Here is a 12,113-nt window from a genome sequence, read left to right on the forward strand (position 1 = left end):
CCCCCATGTGGGACCTGACTCCCAGGGGTGTAAATCTCCCTGGAAATGCAGTATATGACTCTCAGGGATGAATCTGAATCCAGCATCATGGGATTGAGAATATCTTCTTGACCAAAAGGGGGATGCAAAATGAAATGAAATAAAGTTTCAGTGGCTGAGAGATTTCAAATGGAGTTGAGAGGTCACTCCGGTGGACATTCTTATGCACTATATAGATAACACCTCTTAGGTTTTAATGTATTGGAGTAGCTAGAAGCAAATACCTGAAACTATCAAACTGCAACCCAGTAGTCTGGACTCCTGAATATGATTATATAACAATGTAGATTACAAGGCGTGACAGTGTGATTGTGAAAACCTTGTGGATCATGCTCCCTTTATCTAGTGTGTGGATGGATGAGTAGAAAAATGGGGACAAAAACTAAATGAAAAATAAAGTGGGATGGGGGGATGATTTGGATGTTCTTTTTTACTTTTATTTTTTATTCTTATTCTTATTCTTTCTGATGTAAGAAAAATGTTCAAAAATAGATTGGGGTGATGAATGCATAACTATATGATGGTGCTGTGAACAGTTGATTGTACACCATGGATGATTGTATGGTATGTGAGTATATCTCAATAAAACTGAATTTAATTAAAAAATACTCTGCTTGAAGATTTGTATTACCTGCTGGTGGAAGAAACATTTCAAAACTTTCTTATTTGGCCATGTAAGTTTAAATGTAAGACTAATTAATTGCAACAGTGCATTGTAAACCTCTAAGATGGAAAGAAATATTTCATGGATCATTTGTTTTGTGGGAGTTTGTAGCAGAATACATTGGTTTCCTTCCTAACAACAACTATTTCCATCCCTTGTTGGCAGAAATGTCAATTATATAGATCAAAACACCAGACACTCACTTTCCTAGCTTCCCTTACAGATAGGTAATGGGCATGTGATTCAATTTTGATGGGGTTCCTAGGAAAGATTATTTGCCCCTATGAACACCCTTTTCTCTTTGTTGAAAGTGTTTATATCTGCATATGATGCCTGGAACTACTGCAGCAATCTTGCAACTATGAAGGAAGTCATCACTGACACACTGAGGATGGCAAAAGCTGAAAGATGGAGAGTTTCTGACTCTCTGATGACATCCAGTGAATCACTGCATCTATCCTTATCGATACAATAAATGTGCTTCTTGAAAAAAAACATACTTCTTGTTTAAGCTTCTTTGGGTTGGCAATTATATTATTACCCTATAAAATATCCTAACTGCTAAACAATTTTTAAGTTATTAGTTTATAGAATTAGCACTTTAAAAATGGAAACAACTTGACCAAAAGCTGCCACAGATTTTCTGAGTTAATTTAAACAAAGTTTAATGTAAAAAAATTAAAACAAAGTGTTTCTCTAAGGAAACAGAACCAACAGGAGATATCTGTAAATACAAGATTTTATAAAAGTGTCTCATGCAACTATGGGGATGCATGAGTCCAAATTCAGTAGGGCAGTATGCATGAGTCCAAATTCTGTAGGGCAGGATGCATTAATCCAAATTCTGTATGGAGGGCAGCAAACTGGCAGCTCTGATAATGGTGCTTGATGAACTCCTCAGGAGACACTGGCTAGCCAAAGAAGAAGTGAAGGTTCTCTCTCTTCTCCCTTAAAAATCTTCAACTGATTGGATTAAATCCAGCTGGTTGAATGTTCTCATTGCAGAAGACATACCCTTCATTAATGTAATCAGTCACAGCTGCAGTCAACTGACTGATGATTTAATAAACCAGCCTTCTGTTTTATTAACCAGTGACAAATGTCTTTGTAGTAACAGGCCAGTGCTTTCTTGACCATACACCTGGGCACCATCACCTGGCCAAGTTGACACATGAACATAACCATCACAAAAGCAAAACAAAGACTGGGTGGTAGGCTTCTGGACTGACTTACTCTTCCACCTTAGAAAAACTAGAAAACAGGACAAAATATATGAAACAATGGTTTTTAGACATTGAACAATAAGCAGTGCAGGAGAAAGGAATAAAAAAGAAGCAAGTCTTATAATTGCCTCAGTTTACTGCCTTATATTATTCCTGATCTAAGTAGACAGAGTTGAGAATTCAAAAAGGCCAAGACATCTAGAATTTTCCAGTCAGAGGACTGGATATGAGAGAGTTGCAAAGAGATAAATCTGAAAATCTGCAGAGGGTTTCCCTTAAATCTTCACCTGAAAACAGATCAGTGTGTGCATGTAAGGAAACTACCAACAGGAGATATTACTCACCATATGTGAGCTCTGAGGCTCAGAGCTCACATATGGTGAGTAATATTTTGTATTCCCACCAACCAGAGTGGAAAACTCCATAATTCATGGCCATTAGGTTCAGTACTCATGAAGGTATTGCCTCAATAGTGGGGAAAAATTAATTGTAGACCAAATACTGCTCTTGTTTCATGTGCCAAAGCTTAAAGGTAAACTTCTAAGGGATCAAATGATTTCCAAGTAATTTAACAACACCCTAGACCAAGCTCAAAAATTTTAAAAAAAGAACTATCCAGCACCCAACAACATAATATTTGCAATGTCTGACATCTAATAAAAAATTTCTAGGAATGCAAAGAAGCATGAAAATACAGCCCCAAATGAGGAGAAAGTGGATCAGTAGACATACACTCTAAAGAAACATATGGGGGATTCTGGGAAGATGGCGGCATAGAAAGAAGTGGAAGACTTAGTCTCCCCCAGAACAATTCATAAATGAACAAAAAACCAGTAAATAACCTGAAATGGTAGTGGGGAGACAAATGTGACTGTACACTCAACTTCCACCGACATGAATTGGGAGGAATGCCCGAGATCACAGCATAAAATCTGTAAGTAAAATTGTGGACCCGTGCTGAGAGGCGAGAACCTAGAGCCGGGAGCCCCTCCCTCACGGAAGCCATGCCATGCACTTTCTCAGCCCAGCCCCAAGTGAGGTTTTAATAATAACTGCTCAATGCAGACAGCGAATCCTCAACAAGCAGACAGAGGCTTTTGGCGACAACTGACCTTGGGAGAATCGGGGGAAATATTCTGTTTCTCGCTCTCTCTCTGTGGAGAAAACTTCAGCTGTTCTCAGCCAACAAGGCATTGCAGTAAAGACAGCCTCACACATTCTGCATTCTGAAACGAGCTGAGAGCCCTGCAGCACAGCCAAGCGGCCCAGGGCTTCCCTAGAGGGACGGCGCACACTGATGACGTAGCACGGCATTTTCTCTCGGCTGAGGGAGGATCGTGGCTGGGACGGGGGAACTTCTCGGAGAACCCAGGGGCGCTACGCCAAGTCCAGTGGTTTACGGGACACTGAGAGAGAGCTGCCCTTCCTCCCTGGCCACCCATGTGCGCACCCCACATTCAGGGTGGGCGACTCCAGTGGCACGCCCAAGCTGAGCTCTCCAACTGAACACACAAGAATCATTTCCCCTCACTACACAAGAACTGTCTGGAGGGATATAGGTGGCTCACAGACGCCATCTGCTGGTTACTTAGAGAAAGTGTACATCACCAAACTGTGTCTGAAAAATTAGATCGATATCCCTTTTTTTTTTGATACAATTTGAAAGAACCCTATCAAGCAAAACAAATGCCAAGAGGCCAAAAACAACAGAAAATCTTAATGCAGATGATAAAACCAGATGACATGGAGAATCCAGCTCCAAACACACAAATCAAGATTTTGGAAGAAACGTTATATCTCGCAAATTTAATTAAAGAACTACAATCAAAGAACGAAAACATGGCAAAGGATTTAAAGGACATCAAGAGGACCATGGCCCAGGATATAAGCGCCATAAAAAAGACCCTAGAAGAGCATAAAGAAGACACTGCAAGAGTAAATAAAAAAATAGAAGATCTTATGGAAATAAAAGAAACTGTTGGCCAAATTAAGAAGACTCTGGATATTCACAATACAAGACTAGAGGAAGCTGAACAACATCTCAGTGTCCTAGAAATCCACAGAACAGAAAATGAAAGAACAAAAGAAAGAATGGAGAAAAAAATTGAAAAAATCGCAATGGATCTCAGGGATACGATAGATAAAATAAAACGTCCAAACTTAAGACTCATTGGTGTCCCAGAAGGGGAAGAGAAGGGTAAAGGTCTAAAAAGAGTATTCAAAGAAATTGTTGGGGAAAACTTCCCCAACCTTCTACACAATATAAACACACAAAGCATAAATGCCCAGCGAACTCCAAATACAATAAATCCAAATAAACTCACCCCAAGACATATTCTGATCAGACTGTCAAATACTGAAGAGAAGGAGCAAGTACTGAAAGCAGCAAGAGAAAAGCAATTCACCACATACAAAGGAAACAATATAAGACTAAGTAGTGACTACTCAGTGGCCACTATGGAGGCGAGAAGGCAGTGGCATGACATATTTAAAATTCTGAGAGAGAAAAATTTCCAGCCAAGAATACTTTATCCAGCAAAACTCTCCTTCAAATTTGAGGGAGAGCTTAAATTTTTCACAGACAAACAAATGCTGAGAGACTTTGCCAATAAAAGACCTGCCCAACTTCAGATTCTAAAGGAAGCCCTACCAACAGAGAGACAAAGAAAGGAGAAAGAGATATAGAGAATTTTAACTGACATATATAGTACCTTACATCCCAAATCACCAGGACACTCATTTTTCTCTAGTGATCACAGATCTTTCTCCAGAAGGGACCATAAGCTGGGACATAAAACAAGCCTCAAGAAATTAAAGAAAAAAAAATTGAATATACTCAAAGAACATTTTCCAAACACAGTGGACTACAAATAGAAGTCAATAATTTTTGAACTGTAACTCCACTATTTACTTCCTACATGATAAAAAATACACAAACTCTAAGGACAAATCAGTGGTTTTGAACTCAATGTAAAATATGTAATTTTAGACAATGATATAAAGGTGGGGGAATGAAGGAGTATAAGAACATAGTTTATGTGCCCTATTGAAGTGAAGGTGGTATCAAAGAAAAACAAGATTGATAGGGATTTAAGAGGTTAATTTTAGGCCCCACAGTAAACACAAAGAAATTATCAGAGAATATAACCATAGAGATGAAATTAGAGTTTAGGTTAAGAGAAATGGGGGAAGGGGCAATGGGAAGTTAAGAAATGAGTGTAGGGTTGCTGTTTGAGGTGAAGGGAAATTTCTAGCAATGGATGGTGGGAAAGAGCATAACATCATTCTAAATGTGATTAATCCCACTAATGGAAGGCTAGGGAGGGGGTGGAATGGGAAGATTTAGGCTGTATATATGTTTCCACAATTGAAAAAAGGAAAAAAAAAAAGAGACAGTCTAACTAGACGACAATTGAATGCTAAGGATGAACTTGGATGGGATTGGAGGGTGGAGGACAGGTGGCTCGAAGGGACACAGTTGAGACATAAGGAAAAGGAAATATAGAATGTAAGCATGGTATCATTGTTGAATCTCTTATACTTCTTAGCTGTGCTTAATGGAATTACATAAAACAATGTTCTTGTTCATGGGAAGTACATACGTGAATTATAGTGTATGTTCAAGGATGTGTGCAGCTAACTCTCATATGTTCAGAAGACAGAGAAATATATGATGGATGATAGATAGGGAGGGAAAGAAATAGTGATGTGACAGCATGTTAAAGTTGGTGGATTGAGCTATCGGGGAAGGAGGGTCAGAGTATGATGGAATTCTGTGTATGGGGCTAGTATTGTTATTGCAGCTATTCATGTAACTTTGAATTTATTTCAAAATAAAAAAAAGAAACATATGGTAGAATTAGTACACAAAGACAATAAAACAGCTATTATAACTATACTTCATATGTTCACAAAGGTAAAAGAAAGCATGAACATGTTAGAGACATGGAAGACACAAAGCAAACTTCTGCAGAAAAATACAATTTCTGAGATGAAAACATATACTGGATGGGATTAACAGTAGATTAGCTATTGCAGAAGAAAGATTAGTGAACTTGAAGACATAGCAATAGAAACAATCTATAATGAAACAGAGAGCAAAATGACAGAAAAAAAATAAGATAGCATTGATGTGATCTGTGGTAAAACTACAAGCAGTCAAGTATATGTATAGTGAGAATTCAAAAAGGGAATGGAAAAATATTTGAAGAAATAATGTCAAAAACTACATAATGAAAACTATAAAACAAAAAAAATCCAAAAACTTAACAAAACTCAAGCACCAGAAAATTACACTAGAGCTCATCTTAATCAAATTGCTTAAAAACAGTGATAAACAGAAAATCTTAAAAGTAGCCAGAGATCAGAGGAGAAAGCCTCAGCCATTTTCAGTTCCCAGCACTCTGACCCAGACAAGGGTGGAGATAGCACAGGCAGAGTCTATTCAAATACTAATGAACTCTCTAAAGGGGGGTTATCTTTCCTAAGAGGAAAGGAGTGGGGCCAAGCTCTAGTACCTGCCTTCCATTCAGAACTAGACCCCAGAGCCTGGGGGAAAACAGCCATGGGCCACACCTTCTTACACCAGTCTGGAGTTACAGGCTAACAGGCACCACCTGCTGGGCAGAAAAGCACAGTGACCTGAGGCATCACAGGCTGTATCAATTTTCTAAGGCACACCCTCAGGGAAACCAGATACTGAATAATTCTTCCTTCTGGGACCTGAGCCCATTCTGGTCTGGGAAAACCTGACTGGGGTAACCAAGGAAACAATGCCTAGACAACAGAAAACTACAACCTACACTAAGAAAAATGAAGTTATGGCCCAGTCAAAGGAACAAACTTACACTTCAACTAAGATACAGGAATTGAAATTAATAATAAGCTAATTCAAAAAGTTTAGGGAAGATATGGTGAAAGAGATGAACTGTATAATGAAAACACTGGGCAAACAAAAGGTAGAATTTGAAAGTTTGAAAAACCAACCAGCAGAATCTATGGAAATGAAAGGTACAACACAAGAGATGAAAGACACAATGGAAACATACAACAGCAGATCTCAAGAGGCAGAAGAAAACACTCATGAACTGGACAACAAGGCACCTGAAAGCCTACACACAAAAGAACAGATAGAGAAAACAATGGAAAAATATGAGCAATGTCTTTGGGAACTTAAGGACAAAACAGAAAGCAAGAATGTACATGTCATTGGTGTCCCAGAAGGAGAAGAGAAGGGAAAGGGGGCAGAAGCAATAATAGAGGAATTAATCAATGAAAATTTCCCATCTCTTATGAAAGACATAAAATTATGGATCCAAGAATGACAGTGTACCCCAGAATAGATCCGAATAGGCTTATGCCAAGACACTTAATAATCAGATTATCAAACATCAGAGATAAAGAGAGAATCCTGAAAGCAGCAAGAGAAAAGCAATCCATCAAATACAAAGGAAGCTTGATAAGACTATGTGTGGATTTCTCAATAGAAACCATAGAGGCAAAAAGGAAGTGGGGTGATATATTTAAGATACTGAAAGAGAAAAGCCACCAACCAAGAAGCGTATATCCAGCAAAACTATCCTCCAAATATGAGGGAGAGCTTAAAATATTCTCTGACAAACAGACAATGACAGAGTTTGTGAACAAGATACCTGCTCTACAGGAAACCCTAAAGGAAGCACTGCAGACAGAAAGGAAAAGACAGGAGTGAGAGGTTTGGAAAACAATTTTGGGAGATAGTAGCACAGCAATGTAAGTACACTGGACAAAGATGACTGTGAGTATGGTTGAAAGAGGAAGGTTGGGACCATGTGGGACATCAGAACAAAAGATTAAGGATAAAGACTGGGACTGTGTAACTCAGGGAAACCTAGGGTGCCCAATGATTTAATAAAAGGTACAAATATGTTTTTACATGAGGTAGAACAAATGAATCTCAGCATTGCAAGGTGTTAAAAATATGATGGGATTGGGGGGAAAATACAATCAATGCAAACTAGACACTATAATTTACAGAAACATTGCATTATGCTTCCTTTAATATAACAAAGGCAATATACCAAAGCTAAAAGCATATGGGGGGTGGGGAATAGAGGTAGGGTATGGGACTCCTGGCATTGGTAATGTTGTCTGACTCTTTATTCTACTTTAGGTTATGCTATTTTTCCTTTTGTTGCTTTCTAGCTGTCAAGTTTTGTGCTTTTTGTTTGTTTTTGTCCCTCTTTCTCTTTTCTTTTGTCTCTCTGCCTTCTCTGACTCTTCCTCCTTCTTTGTGGAAGAAATGGAGATGTCCATATATAGATAGTGGCTATGGTGCTGAATAAATAAATGCGTGACTATACAGGGAACTGATTGTTTACTTAGGATGGAATGTATGCCGTGTGAACAAAACCATCTTAAAAGAAATGGGTTGCTTTTTATATTCTAATGAATTGGAATAGCTAGCAGTAAATACCTGAAACTATCAAACTACAACCCAGAACCCTTGAATCTTGAAGATGATTAGGTAACAATGTAGCTTATGAGGAATGGCAATGTGATTGGGAAAGCCATATGGATCACACTCCCCTTTGTCCAGTGTATGGATGGATGAGTAGAAAAATGGAGGCAAAAAAAAAGGCACTCAGTGTTCTTTTTTACTTTAATTGTTCTTTTTCACTTTAATTTTTATTCTTATTATTTTTGTGTGTGTGGTAATGAAAATGTTCAAAAATTAAGTTTGGGGATGAACACACAACTATATAATTATACTGTGAACAACTGAATGTATGCTTTGTATGACTGCATGGTATGTGAATATATCTCAATAAAACTGAATTTAAAAAAAAGAAATGGGTTGATGAAGAAATCTTGAGGGCACTATATTGAGTGAAATAAGACAGACACATAGAGGCAAATATTGCAGGATCTCACTGATATGAACTAATTATAATATGTAAACTCAAAGACATGAAATATAAGTTACCAGGAAATAGAATGAGGGTAAAGAATGGGGAGCAGTTGCTTATTATGAACAGAATGTTAAAATAGGGTGAACTTAAACATTTGGAAATGGAAAGGGGGTGATGGTAGCATGTTGTGAGAATAACTAACAGTGCTGAAAGGCATGTGAAGGTGGTGGAAAGGTTAAGCTCAGAGTCACGTATGTCACCAGAAGGAAAGTTGGAGGTTAAAAGATGGGAATGTATAAAATAGTGAATCTTGTGGTGGACAATGCCTGTGATTAACTATACAAATATTAGAAATCTCTCTCATGAACTAGAACAAATGTATGACACTATAACTAGAAGTTAATAATAGAGAGGCATATAGGAAAAATATATATATACCTATTGCAAGCTATATACTACAGTTAGTAGTATTTTAACATTCTTTCATCAACAGTAACAAATGTACTATACCAAAACTATGAATCAATAATGGAGGAGGGCATGGTTAGGGGTATGGGAGGATTTGGGTTTCATTTTTTTTGTCTTTATTTCTTTTCTGGAGTAATGAAAATGTTCTAAAAATTGAAAAAAATTAATTGTGTTGATGGATGCACAGCTGTATGATGGTACCATGGGCAATTGACTGTACAGTTTGGGTCTTTGGATAGTTGTATGGTATGTGAACATTCTCTCTCTCTCTCTCTCTCTCTCTCCATATATATATATATATATATATATATAGCCAGAGAACACATTACATACAGAGACACATTACTTACAGAGGAACAAAGATAAAGATGACATTATATTTCTCATTGGAAATGATGCAAGCTAGAAGACAGTAGAGCAACATATTTAAAATACTGAAAGAAATACATTGTCAACTTAGAATTCTATACCCAGAGAAAATATCTCTAAAAATGAAAGTAAAAGAAAAACTTTTGCAGAACTAAAGAAACTCAAGTAATACATCACCAGCAAACCAGCATTACAAGAAATATTAAAGGAACACCTTCAAGCAAAATAATAGGATTCCAGATGGTGATGTCTTCGAGATGGTGATGTCGTCAAGATGATGATATAAGGCATCCCTAGGAAAGCTTCTCCTCAGAGACAACTAAATAAAATGGCAATTCCCACTTGCTTGGAACTCTGGAGTATGAAAGAGACTGGAGAATGACTGCACAAATAGAATAGAAGGGAGAAAAAACACCAAAAAAGATAGGAGATCTGTGACTTGGATCTGCCAGGCTGGTCACCTCTCTCCTCACTTAGTCCTGCAGGGCTTTAAAGTCACACAGCAACAGCACTCTGGTGTAGTCACCTCCTGCCATGGTGTGGACAACAGAGCTAGTCATAGTAGCTACTTAGAGTCCCTCACACATTCAGGCACAGGGACCCAAGGACACATAGCCCAGGGCAGGGCCCTAGCAGTCTGTGAGTGCATGCATACCAGAGGGACTCCAGGAAACAAAAGAGACACGTGGCAGAACTGTTGGCAAGTCATGCACAAACCCAACCATGTCTCTAATTACTGGTGTGCCTAAATGAAAAAAAGAAGGGGTTGTTTTTTACACTGGCCCAATCTGGCTTCATGGGGTGGAAAACCCTAATGGAAGTTACTGGAGGCAGAAAAGCCTCACATAAAAAAGGGAAAACTGAACTGCTGTAAGGCAGGATGGACCCATGGCTGAAAGCTGGAGTGAAAAAGTGGCCCAGAACATGAAATAAGAGTTGAAAAAATCATAGCTTCTGGGAAGCAAAATTTTTATACAAACAAGGAGAACAGCCTGGGTCTCCCAGAGAAGGAATAGAGGGAAGGAAATTCTCTCCTGGAGGGGAAACAATTGAACATAATATGGTAATCTTAACAGTACTCATGCTCAGGACAAGAGGCTTGTAGAGAAAGATCCAAGAAAATCCAAAATGTTAAACAAAGACTGCCTTAAAGGTTTAGTAAAAACTAGAGCAAGCATTCAAGAAGAGCCTTAACACAGTCAATCTATGATAAAACCCTAGGTAAGAGAGGTGACATCCTAAACCAGGTTAAGTAAGACATCCCTTGGAAAAGACTCACTTCAATCAACTTATAAAAGTAAAAATCTCAAGGTGATGTCATAAACATTGTGAAATAAAAGATCCCCTGAAAAAGCCTCCCCAGAGGTTTAGCAAATACAAGGAAAAATCCCATTTGCTTAGAACTCTGGAGGATTGTAGAGACTGGAAAAGGACTCCACAAACAGTGACACAAAGAAACAAAAACATCAGTGAGGAAAACTCCGTCTTGGACCAGCAGTCCATTCCCATTCCTCTTTCCCTCACTTGGTCCTGCACAGCTTGGGAGTCACCCAGCGGCAGGTCCCTCCAGAGGCCCAGGTCCCTCCTACCATGGACAGAGACTGTAGCGCAACTCACAGCAGTGAGTTAGAACTCGCACATATCCAGCCACAGGGACCTAAGTCCTCAGAGACCCAGGGCTGAACAAAAACTGCCAAGGAGCACTGCATACAAAAGGAACCCTAGGGGAGAGAGAAAGAGAGATAGAGAGTTAGAGAGATAGCGAGAGGGGGGCAGGGAGAGAGAGAGAGATGCTGTGGTAGAAATGCTGGCAAGAACTGTTGTAACCTCACTCAATTCAGTTTCAGTTGGCTGGATCACCTAAACACAAAATGGACTTTTCTGGAGTTATGCACCTTTCTGGATCCCATCTGGCTCCCTGGGTCAGGATACCCTAACAGTGAAGAAGCCTGGGGCAGAAAAGCCTCACAGGAAAAAAAGAGGGTTGGGTAAACTGAACTGCTGTAAGATAGCACAGGTCCCAGAAAAAAGTGTTGGGAAAACAGGGCACTGAGTGAGAGGGAGAATTTATACAAATAATAAAGAGTCAGGGAGAAAATTCTGCACAAAGACAAATAGAATATATCAAGATTCCCAGAGAAGGAACAGAGGAGGTGAAGCAATTGCACAAAAAGTAGAATGTAAAAAATTGCACCACATATTCAGGGCAAGAATCAGATGAAGAGCTGAGGAAATCTGAACAGTTAAACAAGGTCTAGAATAAGTTGGACCAAGTGTAAATGAAGAGCCTTAAATCTAAACCAATCAAAAATAAAACCCTAGACAAGAGGGAGAAATGGACCTTCAGAGTTAACTCATCAAGAGAATCAAATGCCTAGTCATCATGTATCTCTGAGACACCTGAAACTCAGAGCTAGAGCTTGGCAGATATGAATGTCAGTATTAGTGCATACAGCCACT

General features: G+C 38.8%; 1 protein-coding gene across 3 annotated transcripts in view; it reads right to left on the minus strand.

Moving 5' to 3' along the window:
• RBM41 (RNA binding motif protein 41) overlaps window positions 1-12,113 on the minus strand; it is a 204,971-nt gene that overhangs the window by 77,647 nt on the left and 115,211 nt on the right. The window contains exon 8 of one of the 3 annotated variants that reach the window (XR_005214519.1): window positions 1,806-1,954. The exons of the other annotated variants lie outside the window; for them this stretch is intronic. The gene's annotated coding sequence lies outside the window, so the exon portion shown is untranslated. Of the gene's footprint in view, window positions 1-1,805; window positions 1,955-12,113 lie in introns of those variants that run through there. 3 annotated transcript variants of the gene reach the window in all.

This window comes from Choloepus didactylus, chromosome X (assembly GCF_015220235.1).
Source record: "Choloepus didactylus isolate mChoDid1 chromosome X, mChoDid1.pri, whole genome shotgun sequence".
Lineage (NCBI taxonomy): Eukaryota > Metazoa > Chordata > Mammalia > Pilosa > Megalonychidae > Choloepus > Choloepus didactylus.